This window comes from Heterocephalus glaber, unplaced genomic scaffold, assembly GCF_053883595.1.
Source record: "Heterocephalus glaber isolate CG9 unplaced genomic scaffold, H.glaber_assembly_v1.0 deba00001610, whole genome shotgun sequence".
Lineage (NCBI taxonomy): Eukaryota > Metazoa > Chordata > Mammalia > Rodentia > Bathyergidae > Heterocephalus > Heterocephalus glaber.
This window is the reverse complement of record NW_028258381.1, coordinates 20,876,293-20,896,164: the sequence shown is the minus strand read 5'-3', so window position 1 is coordinate 20,896,164 and position 19,872 is coordinate 20,876,293. Positions and strand designations below refer to the sequence as shown.

Here is a 19,872-nt window from a genome sequence, read left to right as displayed (position 1 = left end):
GCAGCTTCTTAGTATTTCAACTTTTTAAAAACTGTAATTGAGTAGATGTCTCCTTTTACTTCCTTATAATACATATTTATACTTTTCCTTATTTTTCTTTGAGTAGTGTAACCAGTAGTTTTAAAAAAAATTTGAATTTTTTTTTTTGGGACTGGAGATTGAACTCAGGACCTTGTGCTTTCGAGGCAGGCGGCGGAACCACTGAGCTAAATCCCTGGTCCTAATATTTTGTTTTAAAAGAACTAGCTTTTGTTTTTGTATTTGGATGCGATATAAGATTTTTTTTTTTTTTTGAGACAAGGCCTCGCTATGTAGTTCAGGCTGGCCTTGAACTCACTATGTAGCCCAGGCTGGCCTTGAACTTGCAGTGATCCTCCTGCCTCAGCCTCCCGAGTATTGGGATTACAGGTGTGTGCCACCACAGCCAGCTGGATAGGATATAAATTTAACTGTTATAACAGAAATCTAAACTTATTAATGATTTAAGGCATGCATTTACTTGTTATGGGTTAAACCGTGTCTGCCCAAAATTTGTATGTGGAAGTTCCAATCCCCGGTACGTCAGAATGTGACCATGCTTGGAGATCAGGCCTCTAAAGAGGTAATCAAGTTCGAGTGAGGCTGTGAGGGAAGCCCTGATACAATATGAGTGGAGTTCCATAAGAAGAGGAAAGCTGCTGTGGTGGGGCAGGCCTGTAATCCCAGCACTCAGGAGGCTGAGGCAGGAGGGTCACAAGTTCAAAACCAGCTTGGGGAATTTAGCAGCTTAGGGAGACCTTGTCCTGAAATAAAAAAAACAATAAAAGGGCTGGGGATGTAGCTCAATGTGAAGGCTCTGGGTTCAATCCCCAGTGGAAGAAAGAAGAGAAGGAGGAGGGGAGGAGGAGGGGAGGGGAGGAAATGGGCACCCAGGAGGCAGGGGTGCACATGTGAGCATGCAGAGAGAAGTGGCCGACCCCACACCCAGGACAGCCCCCAGGAGACACAAACCCTGTGGACACCTTGATCTTAGCGTTTTAGGCTTCAGCAAAAAAGGGCTTACATCTCTGCGGCCCCAGCATCCGGTCTGGGACTTCACCACGCAGCCCTTTGATGCCGATCCCATCTCGAAGAAACCTCTGCCCTTTACTGAGGCCATGGGGGGCCCAGGTCCTTCCTGGCATTCTGCCATCATCCATGGGCTCTGCCCTTCTACATCGCAGCCAGTGGGGAGAGGAAGGGGAAGGAGATGCAGACAGTCATTTTAAAAAGATTTTTTATTAGTACATGTTTGCAGTACATAATGAATGCAGTCATTGTAGGGGGTTGGTGCACATACATATCACATCTTGGACCTTCTTACTTCCCATTTTCCTCCCCCTCTCCATCCCTGGATCCACTGTCCTCTGCCACAGATCTACATCCTTGTTTTAAAAATCATCTATCTTTTATTTTGCTCTTTAAATTATTTATACTTTGGGTTTCTCATATAAAAGAAATCATGCAATGTTTAATCTGTGTCTAATTTATTTCACTTAGCTCCATGGTCTCAAAGTGCATCCATTTTCCTACAAATGACTCAACTTTATCCTTCTTTATGGCAGGGTAGTACTCTATTATATGTGAGTACCACATTTTCTTTATTCATTCATCTGTTGATGGACACACAGGATGCTTCCAAGATTTAGCTATTGTGAATTGTGCTGCTATACACATGGGTGTGCATGGATTACTATGATATGAGGTCTTTAACTCTTTTGGGAAGAAGAGGTATAGCTGGGTCAAACAGAATTTTTATTTTTAGTTTTTTCAGCAGTCTCCATACTGATTTCCATAGTGGCTATACTAGTTTGCATTCCCACCAGCAAAGTACATGCACTTTTGTTCTCTTTCTTTTTCTTTTTCTCTTTTTTTCTTTCTTTCTTTCTTCTCTCTCTCTTTCCTTCTTTCTTTTTTTTCTTTCTTTCTCTTCCATCCTCTCTCTCTCCTTCCTTCCTTCCTTCCTTTTTTCTTTTCTTTTTTGATTCACAGTCTCACTGCGCAGTTCAGGATGACCTTGAACTCACTGTGTAGCCCAGGCTGTCCTTAAACTCTGGCAATCCTCCTGTCTCAGCCTCCCAAGTGCTGGGATTACAGGTATGCGCCACCACGTTCACTTTGGTGTGTCACATCGGGCTGCAGCAGTTGCTGCAACAGTTGCAACAGTTGGCCAGGGACCACCCAAAGATTCTAGGATGATCCTAATTTTATACATACATATATATATATTTTTAAATTTTTGTGGATCTGGGCATCAAACTCAGAACCTTGTGCTTGTCAGGCAGGCATGGCACCACTGAGCTATATCCCTGGCCCTCTGTGATAAATTTTATTTTTTATTTATTTATTTTTGGTACCAGAGATTGAACTCGGGTCCTTGTGCTTCTGCAGCAGGCGGCGAAACCACTGAGCTAAATCCCCGGCCCTCTGGAAGTTTTATTAGGCATAAGTTGGGAGAGGGGCCAGTATGATGGGAGTGGGGACGGAGCACAAGGTTGGACCGAGACACATTCAGAACACAGCCTGTGATGCTGGGTGCTGTGACCATCAATCGCGATATGGCAACTGGAATGGATTAAGAGAGCCTGGTAGATTAGTAGAGCCCAATTCTGAGAGTGTCTGGGAATGGCTGACTACACCATGTAGGCCAGCTGGGTGGCACCAACCAATGGGCTGGTAGCCTGGACAGAATAGAAAGGGAAAGAAGAAGGAAGGCTTTCTGTTTTAAAGAGCTCTAGTCTTCCTGAGTGGGTCTGTCCTTTGCTGCTGTTGCCTCTGGACATCTGGCTTGCCTTCAGGTGCCTGGTTTCTTCAGGCTTGTAACACAGACACCAGGGGCCCTCCAGGGAGCTTCCAGGTCTTTGACCTTGGACTGGTTCTTCGTCCTTGGTCCCTCTTATTCTGGAGCTTCCTGCTTCTTGGGTCGAGATCCTCTGACTCTTCAGTGGGCGGGCGGCCATTGTGAACTCTCCTGCTTTGAATCCTGTAAGTGACCTAATAAATCCACTTGTATAGTTATACATGTTTTCTATTGATTCTATTCCTCTAGAGCAGCCTAACTAATACAGATGACATAGAGCAGACTGGTGGTGGCCAGAGTCCGGTGCTTAGCTGCTGCTAGGAGGAAGGGAGGTGTGGGTGCAGGTCTTCATCATGCTTGTCCTTGTCTGGGTGAGACTCTCTGTCCAGAATCCACTAGCCTGGGCCACTGCAGGCGGGCTCCTGGGATCGTCCAGCCCTGGCCTCCCTGACCTACTGTGTGTACTGAGTTGACCGTTCTGGGCTTTTGCTCCAGTGTTGATGAATGCTGAGCCCTGGCGCAGGTGCCTGTCTGGCCAGACCCTCTCCCAGGGCTGGACCCTGATTGTGTATCTTCAGGTCCTACTCTCACCTGGTCAGGCTGCCCAAGGTAGAACCCCAGCAGCTTTGTTGCTAGAGGCCACTGCTGGGCTGTGGGCCCCCTCCCACCCTAGTTACTCAACTTCCCCTCACTGGGACAAAATACCTTGGAATTACAAAGAAGTTCATTTTAGCTCATGGTTTCAGGGGTTTCAGTCCATGGTCAGCTGACTCCATGGCTTTGTACCTGTGGTGAGGCGGAAACCTCACGGTGGAAGGGCCCGGTAGAGGGAAGCTGCTCACCTCATGGCAGCCAGGAAACAGAGAAAGATAATCAGGGAGCAAAGGGCAGGGACCAGACATATAGTCTCCAAGAGTGTGCCCTGAAGACCCCCAATAATGCCAACTTATGAATCCATCAGTAGACTAATCCATGGGTGAAGTAAGCTCCTTCATGATCCAGTCATCTTCCAGAAGGCCCACCTCTGAACATGTGAGCCTTTTGGGGGACATTTTAGATCCAATGGTGATCTAATCCCTATCACCAGTGGTGAGCCTGGACTTACCCCACCCCTGTATCATCCTACCCTAGGTGGGGAGCCCTACCAGCCCTCAGCTTGCTCTTCTTTCCCTCTGCCTACTTTGAGGTCCCTCCTAGGACTCAGGTGCAAAGCATTCCAGACACTTGGGGGAGGAGTGGGGGAGACAGACAAGGACAGTAAGGCAGTCAATAAAGGGCTGTCACCCGGCCAGCTGCCACTGGGACTTAAACTGTTGGGGACTTCTGGGAGATGGTGTAGACTGCAGAGTCCCAGAGTTGGCCCACCTGTGGGTAAGGTTGTCAGGTATTTGTTGGCCAGTTGTCATGGTCATTGGCTCAGGGTGGCCCCCCTTGATTCCTGTCACTTGCTCCTGGGCTGCCCTAAGCCCTGAGAGGGCTGGAAAGGTGGAGAAAAGCCCTCAGGTGATAGCTGTGGATGCTTCTGTGTGGATGTCGGGGCCAGCCCAGGAATGGCACCCTCAGCCTAACCCGGAAGTCTGGGCTCCTATTTCATCATTCGCACAGCAGGAACAGCCCAGGGCCCCCACCCTGCCAGAGGGGACCAGGGGCCTCCTGGAGCTGGTCAGGGGCTGGTAAGCAGGGTGTGGGAAGCTGGCAGGATCTGCCTTGGCTTTGCCCATGCCCCCTCCCCCAGCTCTGGCCACTCGCTTCTGCTGATGTGACGTTCCAGTTCTAAAAACAGACACAACACCTCAGGCAGATTTGCAGCCCCTTGACAGCATCTGTCTGGCACACAGAGGGCCTCTGCCTTCGTGCAGGGCTTCCCAGGCCCTGGAACAGGTGAGGGCCAGTCCCAAAGGGCTGTGGCACCCACCCCCATCACTCAGCGCCCCCCCCCCCCCCCGCCCCTTTCATCTTTATCTCTGCAGAAGCCGGGTTCCTGGGCCACAGCTTGGGCTGTCTGCAGCAGCAAGGTTAAGCTGCTGACCCCTGCAGGCCATGTGTGTGCCCTGGGGGAACCAGTTTGTTCTTCACTCCTCCAGCCCAGTGGCTGTTTTGGGTAACAGCTCAGGGTCTCTCCCCACCAAGGTTGGGGGCTTCCTGTCCAGAGCAGAGAGGCTCTGCCATCAGGGATCCAGGTGCCCATGGAAGCCAGGTGCAGCCCGTGCTGTCCTCCCTCCAGGAGGGCACTGCTCTGGGCCTGTCACACGCCTACCATGGAGCCTGGAAGTGGCCAGGGTGGCTGGATGGCTCAGGTGGGGCCCAGGCATTGCTGCCCTAGGTCCCCAGTGCCTGTCACCCTGGCCATTCTGTTATCCTAAAGCTCCTTGGTCCTTCACAGCCAGGGTCACCAAGGCCTCCCCCAGGGGCGCCAGGGCCACCCTGGCAGGGGTAGAGCCTGGAGCAGTTGCCTCAGTGCTTCCAGCAGCTGGTGCTGGCACTGGTCTCACGGCCTCAGGCCTGGCACAGTGGGCATGGGCAGCCCTGGTCCCTGTGGCTCACCTATGTGAGGGTCCCCTCCCGTTGTCCAGCATCCTGAGTCCTGTGGTGCAGCCCTTGCCTCAGTTTACCACCTTGTGCTGTAGATCCCCACTGGGTCTCGGGAGCTTGGCTGCATCTCTGGTATTCTTGCCAACTCCTGCCAGGCCCTGACCCAGGAACTGTCTCTTCCCCTGGCCACTTGCTAGGGGCATCAGTGCTGAAAACTCACATTCCTTTGCTTTCTAAGAAAATTTTTGTTTTTTTGAGACCGGATCTCACATTGCATAGCCCAGGCTGGGTTTGAACTTGTGGTGAGCTCCTGCCTCAGCCTCCTGATTGCTGAGGTTACAGGTCTGCCCACCATAGTTGGCTAGGGCTCCTTCTCTGATAACGGGTTCTGGTGTCTCCCCTGCAGACCTGGTGGACCTTTCTAGCACATCTGACTCCATTCCTGGCAGAGAGCCAGCGTTCAGCGACAGGGGGCTGTGACCGACACTGCTGTTGCTCACAGATTCTTCCTCCTCTCTCTTTCTCACTGACTCTGAGAGGCTCCTGCTGCCACGACCCCCACATTTGGATGCCAAGAGCGGGGCTGCCCGGTAGATTTTCTGCAGTGACAGAACTGTCCTGTGACAGTGCTGTCCCTTGGCTGGCCCCTGGAGCACAGAGGGCCCAGGCTTTCTCAAGGGCTTGAAGGGTGGCAGTGTGACTGGCATCTTAGCCAGTCCAGGCTGCCATGACAGATGACCAAGGACTGGGGGCTGAAACAGAACACATATGGTTCTAGAGGCTGAGAAGTACAAGGTCAAGGTGCCCAAAGACCAGCGCCTGGAGAAGGTGACATTTTCTGGCTCGCAGAAGAAAGTGGTGGGACCTTTAAGAGGTGGGGCTTAGTAGTAGGTCTTAGGTCATTGTGGGTGTGGACTGGAGGAGTATAGTAGGAGACATCCACCCCTCCTCTCTTTTTTCTTCTTGATGACCAGGAGGTGAGCAGCTTTGCTCCACTGTGTGCTCCCTGCCACATTGTGCTGCCTCACCACAGGCCCAGAGGCAATGGAGCCAACAGTGGAAACCTATGAAATCAGGAGCCAAAGTAGGTCTTTTCTGTTTTTAAGTGATTATCTCAGGTATTTTTTCATAGTAATGGAAATCTGACTAATGCATCCCAGCTCCAAATATCACTGCAGTGGGGGCTAGGATTTGGACGTATGTACTTTAGGGGAACACAAGGATTCAGTCTATACCACTGAAAAATGGAATTTTAATTCTATTTAATTTTAATTTTCTCTGTCTCTCTCACTTTTGTAGTACTGGGAAATGAACCCAGGGCCTTTGCACTGAGCTGCAACCTTAGGTTTTTTTTGAATTTTTCATTTTTGAGACAGGGTCTCACTAAGTCACTAAGTTGCCCAGGCTGAGTGTGAACTTCTGATCTTCCTAGAGTGCTGGGATGCCCACACTGATTTGCATGTAAATAGCCGAAAGTGTCCCAAGGAGCGGGACCAACCCTGGGAGAGGCCTATGCAGGAGTGGACTTGCTGGTGTATTTCAAATTCTTACTTCTTTACTGGAGAGACAAGAAATGACTCCCTTTATCTCCAAAACTTGCCAATATTTCTAAAATTCCGGACCCTCCAAGAGAAATTCCTTTCTGTCCACTTAAGTAGGTTTTGTTACATTGTCTTCCCTCTGGTGGAACAGATCTGTTCATTAAATTTTGTACATGGAAGGCTTTGCCTTCAAATTAGTTTATTAGGGCTGCCACAGGAGAGTGAGGCCTGGCAGCTTCAGAGAAAGAAATATATTTTTGTCTCCTCCCCCTCCCCTCCCCCCTTCCTTCCCCTCCCCCTCCTCCTTCCCCTCCCCTTCCCCCTCCTTCTTTTCCTCTGGACTCAGCCTCCCAGAGTGCAGGGATTACAAGGATGCACCATCACGCCCAGCTGTATTTCTGTTTCTTGAGGTTAGAAGCCTGAGATCGAGGTGTTAGCAGGTTGATTCCCCTGGACTCCTCTCTCCTGGGGTTCTTGATGGCTGGCTCTTGCTTGTGTCAGCACACACTCCTCCTCTGCCTGTCTGTGTCCAGGTCTCCCTCTTTTATTCTTACACCAGTCATACTGGATTAGAGTGTGCCCTAATGACCTTATTTTCACTTAATTACCTCTGCAAAAGCCTTATCGCCAAATATGGTCACATTTCAGGATACCAGAGCTTAGGACTTCAAGATACCAATTTTGGGGAGATGTAATTCAGCCCATAATAGTCTTAAACAAATGGGTTTTAATGCACATCTCTAAAAATGAGTTAAGTGGCGCTGAACTTCAGCTACTCGATTTTACAGCTTTCAACACTTCCTCGAGGTAATGTCTTCTTAAAGCACTTTATAGATGCATGATGGTATTTTACAGGCAAGAGAGGTCTGTCATTGGGACAAATTCCATTTGGCTTTGGCTGTTGCTTGCTAGCTGGCACTTAAGTCAAGGAAAAAGTACTCTTCACCCAAATTCTTCCTTCAGACACTGGCTCCTTGCTTTTGAGAGCCTCTTTATCTCCTTGGACACAGTTTACAGAGAAAGACCTGGCGGGAAACAGGGTGATGATTTCCAGCCATTACAGCACCTAAGAGCTACTGTATTTGGTGATGGGGGTCTTAGCATTTCCGTGTGCGGGATGGCTTGTTTACTTATTTATATCATGGATAAAAAACCCCACCTAACACTTTTTACTTTTTTTCTTTTTCCCAGTGCTGGCCATGGAACCCCATGGCGAGGCAAGCACTAACCACTGAGCTATGCCTCCCACCCAATTTCAGTGCAGAGCACGGCATTGTTTGTTAACTGTGTACACACTGGTGTGCAGTAAGTAGATCGCTAGACCTTGTGTTTTTCAATACTGGGGATTGAACCCAGGGCTTTTGCACTGAAGTACATCTCCAGCCCTTTTAATTTTATTTTTTATTTTGAAACAGGGTCTCATTAAGTTGCCAACTTGTCCAGGCTGGGCTTGAAGTTGCAATCCTCCTGCCTCAGTCTCTCAGAGTGCTGGGATGTCGGGTGTGCACCACCACCCCCGGCTAAGGATTTTTTTCTTCTGGTACTGGAGATCGAACTTGGGTCCTTGCACTTGTGGGGCAGGCGGTGGAACCACTGAGCTAAATCTGCAGCCCTAAGGATTTTATTTTTAAAGTGACAGTTTAAACTGCAAGGGGACCTTTGAAACACCACTCAGGAAAAACTGTGCTGTCACAGTGCCCACTTAGGTCTCCTAAATACGTGAAACTTACTCTTTTTTTTCCATTGTTATGTCTTGTTAGTATGTTTGCAGTACATAGTGATTACCTTCCTTGTGGGGGATCTGAAAGTTACTCTTCTTGGATTTTCTGTAATCTCAGTTTCTTGTTTTTGTTTCTGATTTCATGCAGAGAGGAGCAATATGCGTGTTGGCCTATGCATGTCCAAATTCACATAGATACAGAAGCTGGGAAAAGGGAAAAAACTGGACTCCTGTCTGTGGCCACACTGGGGCCTGGTGGCTTCCAGATACCAGCAGGGGGTCAGGGGAGTGGACAGTTGTCCTCCCCATAAAGTGTGGACTTTGTATATTTTTTTATTGAAAAAGGAAAGAATTAAAAAAATGACTTGGGAGCCAGGCATAGTGGCACATATCTGTAATACCGGCACTTGGATGGCTGAGGCAGGAAGATTGAAAGTTCAAGGCCAGCTACGGCTATGTGATGAGTTCAAGTCTGGCTGAGACTGTGTGGTGAAATCCTGTCTCAAAAATATGGAGAGAGGGCTTGGGATTTGGCTCAGTGGTGCCGCTGCCTGCCTCACAAGTGCAAGGTCCCGAGTTCGATCCCCGGTACCAAAAAAAACCAAAAACCAGCCCGTGAGTACCAGGTGACTAAATATAAGAGAAAAGGACACACACCCCTCCTCCTGGGGCCCAGACAGAATTTGAAAGGATATTATGGAAGGAAGGTTGGCCTCCACCAATGTTTTATGGATCTTCCCCTCTCTTCCCTTGTTATCTCTGTCTTCTTTTCCTTCATCTTCACCTCCTTTTTAGTGCCCTCCAGGCTGCCATGCCCAGTACCCCTGCCTCTGGTCTTGGTTATTATTACTGCATAATAAATCACCCCTACATCTAGCAGCTTAAGGCAATGCTCTCATTTTGCTCACTGGTTTGGAGGTGAGGAGTTGGGAGAGGGCCCAGCTGCATAGCTCTGGTTTGGGGTCTCCTCCAGGGCTGAGGTTGGTGCTGGCTGGGAATGCGGTCATGGAAGGCTCAAGTGCTCCAGCTTTCCAAGATGGCGCACCCCTTGGCTGTGACGCCAACTGGTAGTCGGCTGCTACGTGAGGACTCTCCAGTGTGCCAGGTATCTGTAGTTGGTTTCTAGTTTTCCCAACAATGAGTATTCTAGGAAAGCCAGGAGGAAGCTGCATGGCTTTTTCAGACTGAGGCTTGGAAAGTCTGTCCCAAGAGTCACTTACTTCTCCAAAGTCGATTGGGCACAAACAGCCATGCCTGCTGAGACTCAAGTGGAAGGCACTTAGGTTCCATTTCTTGAATTGTTTTTTTTTTTTGGTATCAGGGATCCAACTCGGGACCTTGCACTTTCAAGGCAGGCAGCTGAACCACTGAGCTAAATCCCCAGCCCAAGATTCCATTTCTTGAAGGGAGAGCATTAAGCATGTGAGATGGGTGGGATCATTGGGGCTCCCTTTGGAAAATATAATCTGTCACACCTTCCATAAAATCAGTTCTCCGGTGGCTTTAGCTGGTGTCATCTCTGGTGGCCTGTCCTGACTCTTGCATCTGCTTCACTGGGGTCAGGGCACCAGGAAAAACAGCTTCCTGCTTCAGCCTCCGATGGAAGTCTGGCCAAGTCCTTCCCAAATTTCCATGAACTTCAGTTGACTTTGAGGATAGCTCACCACTTTTTATCAGATGAAATCCTGTGCAGACAACTCCATCAGGTGCAATCAAAATAGTGAATGTTTATATTAAAGAAATTACACAGGAAAAGACATATTGCTCTGAATGCCCCTGAAAATCCTCCCCCTCACTCGAAACACACTGATCCCATTGTTCTTGCCAGTTCTGGAAGTCCTCTTTCGTGGGTGTCTTTATGAGGTGTGATCAAAATACCGTGAATGCCGCTATTGAGTGCCATCCAATGGAAAGGCAGGCTCATAACAGCATGATTATGTGTCCTCATCCACCTTATTCATCAGATCTGTCTCCATGAGACTTCTGTCTCTTTCTCCAGAATCAAAATGACTGTGAAAGGTAAATGCTTTCCTATTATTATTATTATTATTATTTTAATTTGTTTTGGTACTGGGGATCGAACTCAGGTCCTTGTGCTTTCGAGGCAGGCGGTGGAATCACTGAGCTAAATCCCTGGCCCAAAAGGTAAATGCTTTGAGTCAGTTCAGGACATTGAGGCAGCCAGGACAGAACAACTAACGACACTCGTGAAAGAGGACTTCCAGAGCTACTTCAGAAAGCTGCAAGAATGATGGGATAAGTGTGCTTGAAGTGAGGGGGAGGGTCTTGGGGATTAATGTCAGTGAGACTTTAACTGTAATAAATTAAAAAAATTAAACACTAATTGTATTTTTTGATCACACCATATATTCTGAAGTCAAGTTATCAGTAAGATGAAATCTAAGTATTAACCCAATTTAATATTTGCCATTTCAATCCTGGTTGAAAATTGCCACGTGTCTTGCTCTTTCTCTCCAGGAAATGTGGACCTTCCAGACGGTTGATGCCATTTCCCAGGAACCTGGGATCTTGGCAGACGATGCTGACATATTCTCAAAGACTGGTTGGTGGAGTTTGCTCGATTTTGGTTCCTCTTTCAAAATGTCCTCACTGGCGCATTTGTTCATTTTCTCTTTTTCACTCGGGCCCCATCAATGTGTTCCAGCAGCCCCTGTTGCTCTTTTCTTCGCCCAGACAAGCAGATTTTCCTACAGCTTCAGAACTGGAGCTGGCCTTTGTTACTGGTGATGTGGTTGACTTAGGTTTAGGGGCCATGCAGTAAGGAAACCTCATAAGACCCAGAGATTTACAGAGCCTGGGCCAGGGAGTTGCTTCCTGCAAGGAGCTCGGACACCTGAGCCTCTGAGTGGCAGGGAGCGCTGTCCCTGGAGTTCGGACCTGGTAGACATTCCTGCAAGTTCACGGAGTGACCTTGAGACTGGACTGGCCCCGGCTCCAGCTCCGTCTATTTCTATTCCCGTCCAGATGCCAATTTGGGCTTAGTCCTTCTGGGAGAGAATCAAGGCCAGTGTGTCTCGAGCATAGCAGGTGGTGAGTGTCCCCTCCAGTGGGGACAGACAGAGGGGAACAGAGGGAGCCAGGGCCCCAGAGGCCCAGCATGAAAAATTTGGATTTCATTCCAAGTAAAATGGATTGAAGCGGGAGAGTGACTTAAAATGATTAACCTCATAAATATCAAGTGTCGGCAAAGACGAGGAGCAAAGGAGTCCCTCCTAGGTGCTGGAGGTTGGTAGTTGTACAAGCCAGTGTTAGAGTTGGACCAGCACATATTCCACAACCCAGCAAGTCTGCTCCTGCATATGTGTCTCAGAGAAACGTGTGTGTGTAGGAATGTTCCTAATGAGGCTATCACAGTGTCCATCAGCAAGAGGATGGACAAGTGCATTGTGGTATATTCTTACAATGGAGTGAAAAAGAATAAACCACTGCTCTGTTCAAGAACATGTATGTAATCTTATGTATCTCATCATATGTAATGATGAGACTGAGTGGTAACATACAGAATATATATGATGTGATTCAATGGATGCAAAGCTTAAGGAAAGGTAAAACAAAGCAATAACATTGAAGAATGCACATATAGATGGTGAAATTGTAAAGAGAAGCAAGAAAAAATGTCTTTTGACAGATGAATGTAGAAAATGTGATATAATGTGAGTACTAAAGAATGATATCGTGCCAGTTTTTTTTTGGTACCAGGGATCGAACTTGGATCCTTGTGGTTGTGCAGCAGGCAGCAAAACCACTGAGTTAAATCCCCAGCCCTGTCTTGCCATTTTTAATAGCATGGATGTACCTAGAAGAACTTATGCTAAATGAAATAAGCTAGTCATATAGGGGCAAGGACTGCAGGCTTCCACTTAGATGAGGTAACTAAAAGAGTCAAACTCACAGAATCCAGAATAGAAGGGTGATCGCCAGAGGCTGGAGGTCTGGGAGGGGAAATGAAAGTGGGAAATTGTTCTTCAAAGAGTGTACCTTCTATTATGCAAGATGAATAATCTCTAGAGATCTGCTGTACAAGATAGAATCTGTAGTTAATAAGGGCTTGTGCACTTCAAAGTACGTTAAGAGGATACATCTCACGTTAAGTGTTTGTTATATTTTGTGTGTAATTTGTGTCTTTCCCAACAGTCCATATGGAAAAGCTTAGACCCCAGGGTGGCAGTATTGTGGGGTCCTGTGAACCATTAAGGGGTGTGGCTTAGCGGGGGGCTCTTAGGTCACTGTAAGTGTGCCCTCTCGGGGAATTGTGGCACCTCATTCTCTTCCTCCTCCTTGCTCTGCTCCAATTGGAGATGTGAATGTTTTTCTCCAGCGTGTTCCCATCCATGCCATGAGGTGCTGAAGTGAAGGCATGGCTCTCACCAAGCTTGTACTCTACTGTTTGGGCTTTGAACCTCCCAAAATTGTGAGCTAAATAAACCATTTATCTTTAGTGTTAAAGCTGACCAACACAGTATTCTTCCAAAACAAAACTAAACAACAACACCCAGACAAACAAAAAGCCCCAACGCTCATGAAAGAACACAAATTTTTGGAGGTTATGTTTAGTACCTTGATTGAAGTGGTGATAATCATGGGTTTATTTATATCTCCAGATGCATTAAGGAATACATTAAATAGGTGTGATTTTAATGTATCAATTTTACCTCAATAAAACCAAAAGAGAAGAAAAAAAAAGAAAAAAGAAAAGTAAGGAAAGATGATGATATAAAACAGGATGGTGGTTAGTGCTAAGGAGGAGGAAGAGGGTTGTTGATGAGGAGGAGCCCAAGGCAGGGAAAGAGAAGAGAAAGAGAGACTCAAGTACCCACTGCCTCCAACTGGACACCACCTTCCACAGTTTGCACCATCTCCCAATAGCCCATCAAATTATGCATCTATTAATGGATTAATTCATCAATGAGATCGTAGCCTCATCATCCAATCACCTCCCCAAAGCCTCACTTCTGGACGTTGCTGTGTGGGACCAAACCTTCAACACATGGGTCTTTGGGGGACACTGATCATACTGCCAACTCCCAAGTATGGCAGAAAGGAGAGTGGAAAGTGCCAGGTCCCTAATGACATCACTGATCTGCAGAAATAACCCTGGATTGGTCCTAAATTTGAACTTCTCATGGGGAGCAACAACCCTTTGTTTAAGTCCTTTTGAGTTCCATATTCTGTTACTTGAAGCAAAAGGAAAAAAAAGAAAATCATTTAAATGCAAGGTTTGTTTGAGAAGGATTGGGGTGGGTGGGAGCTTAATCCAGCCTCATCCTCTGCAATTCGTCCCTCCAAACCCCAAGAAGTCATGTGACCCTTCTGGTGCAGCTCCATAAGGGAGTCAAGGGCTTGCCATGTTCCTGTCTCAGACTGGGATGTTTACCTCTTTTAGAATCTGGGCCTTTTCAGACTGGCTTCTCTCCCGAATGCATTTAAGATTCCTCCATGTCTTTTCATTGCCAGGTAGCTCATTTCTTTTTAGTGCTGAATACTATTCCAATGCCAGTATGTACTACAGTGTCTTAGTCACTTTCTTTGTCTCTGAGACAAAATACCCAACACCCTCAACTTAAAGGAGGAGAGGTTTATTTTGGCTCAGTTTTTAGAAGTTTCAGTCCATACTGAGCCATCCCCAGGCAGAAGAAGCCTCGTGGAAGGGTCTGGCGGAGGAAAGCTGCTCACCTTATGGTGGCAAGGAAACAGAGTAAAGGGAGGAAGCAGGAAGGGAGATAAACTCTTCTGGATCATGACCCCTGTGACCCTGCTCTTTGGACCAAACCCCACCTCCTAACAGCAAGTCAGCTATAAGCCCCTAAAATACAATCACCTTCCAAACACGTGAGGCCTTAGGGGCCATTTTGGTCTAAACCATAGCACATAGTTTATCTAGTCACCTGCTGAAGGACATCTTGTTTGCTTCCAAGTTTAAGTGATTATAAATGAAGCTGATATGAACATTTATGTGTACAGGTGTTTGTGTAGTTCTAAGTTTTTATCTCATTTGGATGAACATCAAGAAGCACACCTGCTGGATTGTACATATGGTAAGAGTACATTTACTTTCATAAGAAAGTGCCAAACTGTCTTCCAAGTGGCCACACCATTGCTCTGTTTACAGTAGAGCTTTTTTTCCCTCCCTAGCCTGCTCCTCCACACTCTCATCTTCTTACCATAACTGGTTCCAAAGTTGCTTCCACATTTTCAGATGTTATAAGAGCAATGCTTCACTCCTGGTACCAATTTTTCTGTCTTAGTCTGTTTTGTGTTACTATAACAAAATACCTGATGCTAGGTAATGTATAAAGAAAAAAGGTTTATTTTGCTCCTGACTCTTGTGGATGGAAAGTTCATGGTACTGACAGGGCCCATGGCCATATTACAAGATGGCATATGACATCACATGATGAGACAGGAAATGAGGCCAGGGAGGGGCCAGCCTTGCTTTTTTAAAACAACCTGATCTTGTGGGCAGTAATCTGCTCTTGCGGGACCTAACACACTCTGTGAGCACTAAGCCTGTTTAAAGGCCTTAATAGCTTTCAAAGCTGATCCCAGCTTGGTCACTTTGGGGATTAAGCTCAACATGAGTGTTGGTGGGGAAGAACTGTATTTACATAGCAGTCATGATGTATAATTACTTTTTATATGTGGTTGGATTTGGTTTGGTAATGTTTTGGTGAGGATTTTTGCATCTGTGTTTATGAGAGAGATTGGCCTGTAGTTTTCCTTTCTTGCAGTGTCTTTTGCTTTGGTATTAGGGTAGTTGTTGGTTTCATAAAACAAGTTAGAAAGTATCTCTTTGCTTCTATTTTTTGCAAGAGATTGCAGAGAACTGGCATAATTTCTTCCTTAAATGTTTGTGCAACCATCTGGAGCTGCGCTTTCTGTTTTAGAACATTATTAATTATTGATTCAATTTCTTTAATAGATGGAGACAAATCCAGATCATCTGTTTCTCTTTCTGTGAGTTTTGGTAGACTGTGGCTTTCAAGAAATCAATCCATTTCGTTTTAGATTATTGTATCTGTGTGCATAGAGTTGTGCATGAAGTTCCTTTATTATCAGTTTAGAGCCCAAGGAGCCTCTCCTTCATTTTTTATCTGAGTACTTTGTATCCTCTCTTGCTTTTCACCTGGCTAGAGGGCTATTGATTTTATTGATCATTTCAAACAACCAACTTTCGGCTTTCTGTTTTCAGTATTATTGATTTCTGCTCTGATTTTTTATTATTTCTTTTCTTCTGCTTTCTGTGGATTAATTTGTTCTTCTTTCTGTAGTTCACTAAGGAAAGCTTAGACGATTGACTTTAGGCCTTTCTTTTTTCAAATATACGTGGTCAGTGCTATAAATTTCCCTCTAAGTACTTCATCTGCTGCATCTCACAATTGTTTTTTTGCGGTATCAGGGATTGAACTCAGGACCTTGTGCTTGCGAGTCAAGGCATCTCACAAATTTTGACAGTTGCATTTTCATTTTTATTGAGCTTAATAAATTTTAAAATTTCTTTTGAGACAACTTTGACCTATATGTTATTTTTTTTTTTGGTACCGGGGATCGAACTCGGGTCCTTGCACTTGCGAAGCAGGCGGCGGAACCACTGAGCTAAATCTCCGGCCCTATGTGTTATTTTTTTAAAATAAAAAAAGTTAGTACATGTTTGCAGTACACAGTGATTATATTCATTGTGAGGAGTTGGTATATTACATAACACATCTTCATACTTTTCTGTGTGTTTTTTGTTTGTTTGTTCTTTTGAGACAGAATCTTGCTTATGTAGTTTGGACTGGCCTTGAACTCACTATGTAGCCCAGGCTGGCCTCAAACTCAAGATCATTCTCTTGCCTCAGCCTCCTGAATTCTGGGATTGCAGGCATTCACCACTACGTCTGATTCTATGTGTTCTTTTGAAATGTCTTGTTTTGTGTTATTTGGGAGTTTTCAGCTATCTTACTGCTATTGATTTCTACTTTAATTTTATTATGGTCTGCGAACATACTTTGTATAATTTTCATTATTTTGACTTAAGTATGTTTTTATGGTGTGGAATACATTCCATTTTAGTGAATGTTTCATGTGAGACTGAGAAAAATGGCCACCTTTAGGTTCCCTCTGTGGTCCACATGGAAATGCTTCCTTCTCACTTCTGGACCTCTAGCCTTTTCTTCCCGACCTCCCTCCTCGTACAAGGTAATGGGGTCTGGGCCTCCAGTCAATGCGGGACAAAGAAGAGCTCAAAGAGATCAAGGAGGCCAGCTTTTCTCGTGGTCAGATCCCTCACCTCTCCAGCCGATTCACCAGTCTGGGCAAAGGGGTGAATGGAAGTCTTCTAGGACTCCAGAACTTTCCATCAACCCACTGGGGAGCTGGATCTTCTTTCTTCTTTGGAGAGAGGGCAGTAAATTTCCTTGGATTCACGAAGAATGGTTCATTTCCAGCCCATCGAAGATAACACAAAGATCAAACATTTGAATGGACCAGAAGGACCCAATAGCTGAAGCCACAAGCTGCAGTTTGGATAAAGATCACAAGATCTCCGCGATGAGCGGTTATAGGTGCCACACATGTTGATCGGAGCAGACATCTTGGAGGAACAGCCGGGTGGCATGGTGCACAGGACTGTCCACGAGGCTGATCAGGACGTGGACAGGGCTGTATCTGTCACAGAATTTGTTAAGGCTTTGGAGCAGGTGGACGTAGAATAGAAAATGAGCATCCGGTTTCTTCACTAAAGGACAGAGACCGAACCATTCCCCACTGTCTGGTATTTAAGAACTGGGACTTAAAGAGTCCTCCTGTCCACCAGCCCTACCTCTCCACCACTCTTCCGCTTCTCTTTGCACAACAGCCCCAAACATGCTCTGTCCATCCAAACCCCCTGTGTGGTGTAAACAGGGCTGCGCAGAATGGCACTCGCAGTCTCTTTCTGTTTGGTAGCCACCCTCAGCTCTGCATTTCTCAATACCATCTTCCTCTGTTCTGCTGCTAAACACCATACATCCAACCTGCCTGAGGAAGAGAGAGGGAATCATGCCAGACTGGCTGGCCATGCTCTCCCTGGGTAGAGATGTGGCCACACTGCCCTCCCTCCAGCAAGGATTTAGACGTTCCTGCATCCTCTTCTACATCCTTTGCTCCTACTTTTCCTGTCACTTGGCCTACTGTCCACTTGTTCTCTCAGCCTCCTTGGCTTTTACTAAACCTCAAGATTCCCTCTGTTTTGCTTGGCACCCCAAGCTATACCCAGTAAATCTATTTCAGAGTTGGCAGCATGGTTCAGAGATCTGGCGGTTTTGATCTGCCTTCACCTGTAAGTGGGCCTCTGGGATGCTGTCTTGCTAGGAGCTTTTCGGGAGCCAACACCTGTTCTGTCATCAAAGGGCTACTGAGTGGCGATGTCCTTGAAAGGTCGCCTTGGTGAGCAAGTGTTCTAGGTGGCCCCCAGGTCTCTGTAGCTCTGGGTTCTGAGTCTCAGCCTTTGTACCTGCATGGCTTCTCTGTGAGTGCCATGATTACTCAGAAAACAGTCACAGGCCTGCAGGTTTGCTTAGCTTTGGACACCATTGCCACCAGAATGGTCACTCAGAGAATGCTCCCTGGACCTTCTTATGGGGTTTTGAACAGGGAGGCTGGGAGCCCCCTGCGCCCCCTGCACTCACACAACCTGGGGTATCCTTGGTGTGATGAGCACCAGAAGTTTTCTCCCTTCACCTTTCCAAGTAGAGCAACTAGTGTTTCAGAAGTGTTTAACTCAACCCAGCTTGAGAGAATTAAAGACTGTCATCCGTGTCCTGAAGTTTTGCACAAAATTCTTTATACATTTTACACTTGGCAGCTGTTAATGCTGGAAGCCACAGCCAGCCTCTAATACAGGTTGGAAACATTGAAGGTATTGTTGTCTCAGCTGCCTGGTTACGTGACCGTCCTAGATCCTTGTGTGGACCGCTGCTAATCCCTTGGAAACAGGGGTCTGGCACTGATGGCACAGCCTGAGGTTGCGTTACAGGACACTGAGTGAGCCAGAGCAGCTTATCTGCCAAAGCCGGCTCAGTATAGACCTCCTGAATGGGGCCGCTGGCATCTTCTGGCTGGGAATCCATTCATCCATACATCTGCCCCTGGCTAACTGTCTTTGACTCATTGCTTACTTATTTCCTTGCTACAGAAGGCTGTCCAAGATGTGCAGATGTTTCTTTAGGAAGGGAGTTGCTAAAAAAGATACCAGTGCAAAGGGATGGATAAGGGTGGGGCATGGGGGAGTGGCCAGGTTGGATGGCCAAAGTATAAATGCATGAGGGACTCTAGGAGGTATCAGCCTGACTTTGTTCTTTTTTTTTTTTTTTGGTTTTTTCGGTACCAGGGATTGAACTTGGGACTTTGTGCTTGCGAGGCAGGCGCCGGAACCACTGAGCTAAATCCCCGGCCCCTTCAGCCTGACTTTGTGATCAAAGTGAAGTAACACAGAAATTATATATGACAGGAAGAACTGTCTGATGTTGACCTGCTAGAGACGCAGTTCCAGGGTCCTTTTTTACATTTAAAGTTTCTAAGATTATGATCTCCCTCCCCGGCTCTATAGCAGACTGTTTAATCTACAGTTGTGCTTTACTGTCCCATTAAAATTATATTCTCCAATCCATCAGTACATACTTATGGTTAAAACAACAACAACAACAACAACAACAACAACAAAAGAGATTGAGAAAAATGTGCAGTCTCCTTTTTGTTGGATGAATTATTCTGCAGACATTAATTAGACCTAGTTAATATATGGCACTCTTCAGTTGTCTTCTCTGATATGCTGCTTTCTAGATCTGTCCACTACTATCTGTCTGGATCTGTCCACTGTCCGTGCTGCAGAGGGATATTGAAGTTTCCAGTTATAATAGTGGGCTTATCTGTTTCTCCTTGAAGTTTGATTAGTTTTTGTCTCACATAGTTTTGTACTGTGGTTAGGTTATGCACACTTAAGATTGTAATATTTCATAGAGAATTGACTATCATCATGTAATCTCTTTATTTTTTTGTCATTCCCTAGCTCTGAAGTGTGCTTCATTTGAAATGAATATACTTTTTTTTTTGTACCGGAGATCAAACTTGGGACCTTGTGCTTTCGAGGCAGGTGGCGGCACCACTGAGCTAAATCCCCAGCCCTTGAAATTAATATACTTTTGATTGATGTTAGCATGATATCTATCCCTCCATCACTTCACTCTTAAAAATTCATTCTTTGAAAATATTTAATTGTGGTA

At 46.3% G+C, this 19,872-nt stretch overlaps 1 pseudogene; it reads left to right on the top strand.

Annotated features, from left to right (window-relative positions):
- Positions 1-16,648: 16,648 nt before the first annotated feature.
- LOC147822635 (calcineurin B homologous protein 1 pseudogene) lies at positions 16,649-17,526 on the top strand (annotated as a pseudogene).
- The last annotated feature ends 2,346 nt before the right edge of the window (positions 17,527-19,872 follow it).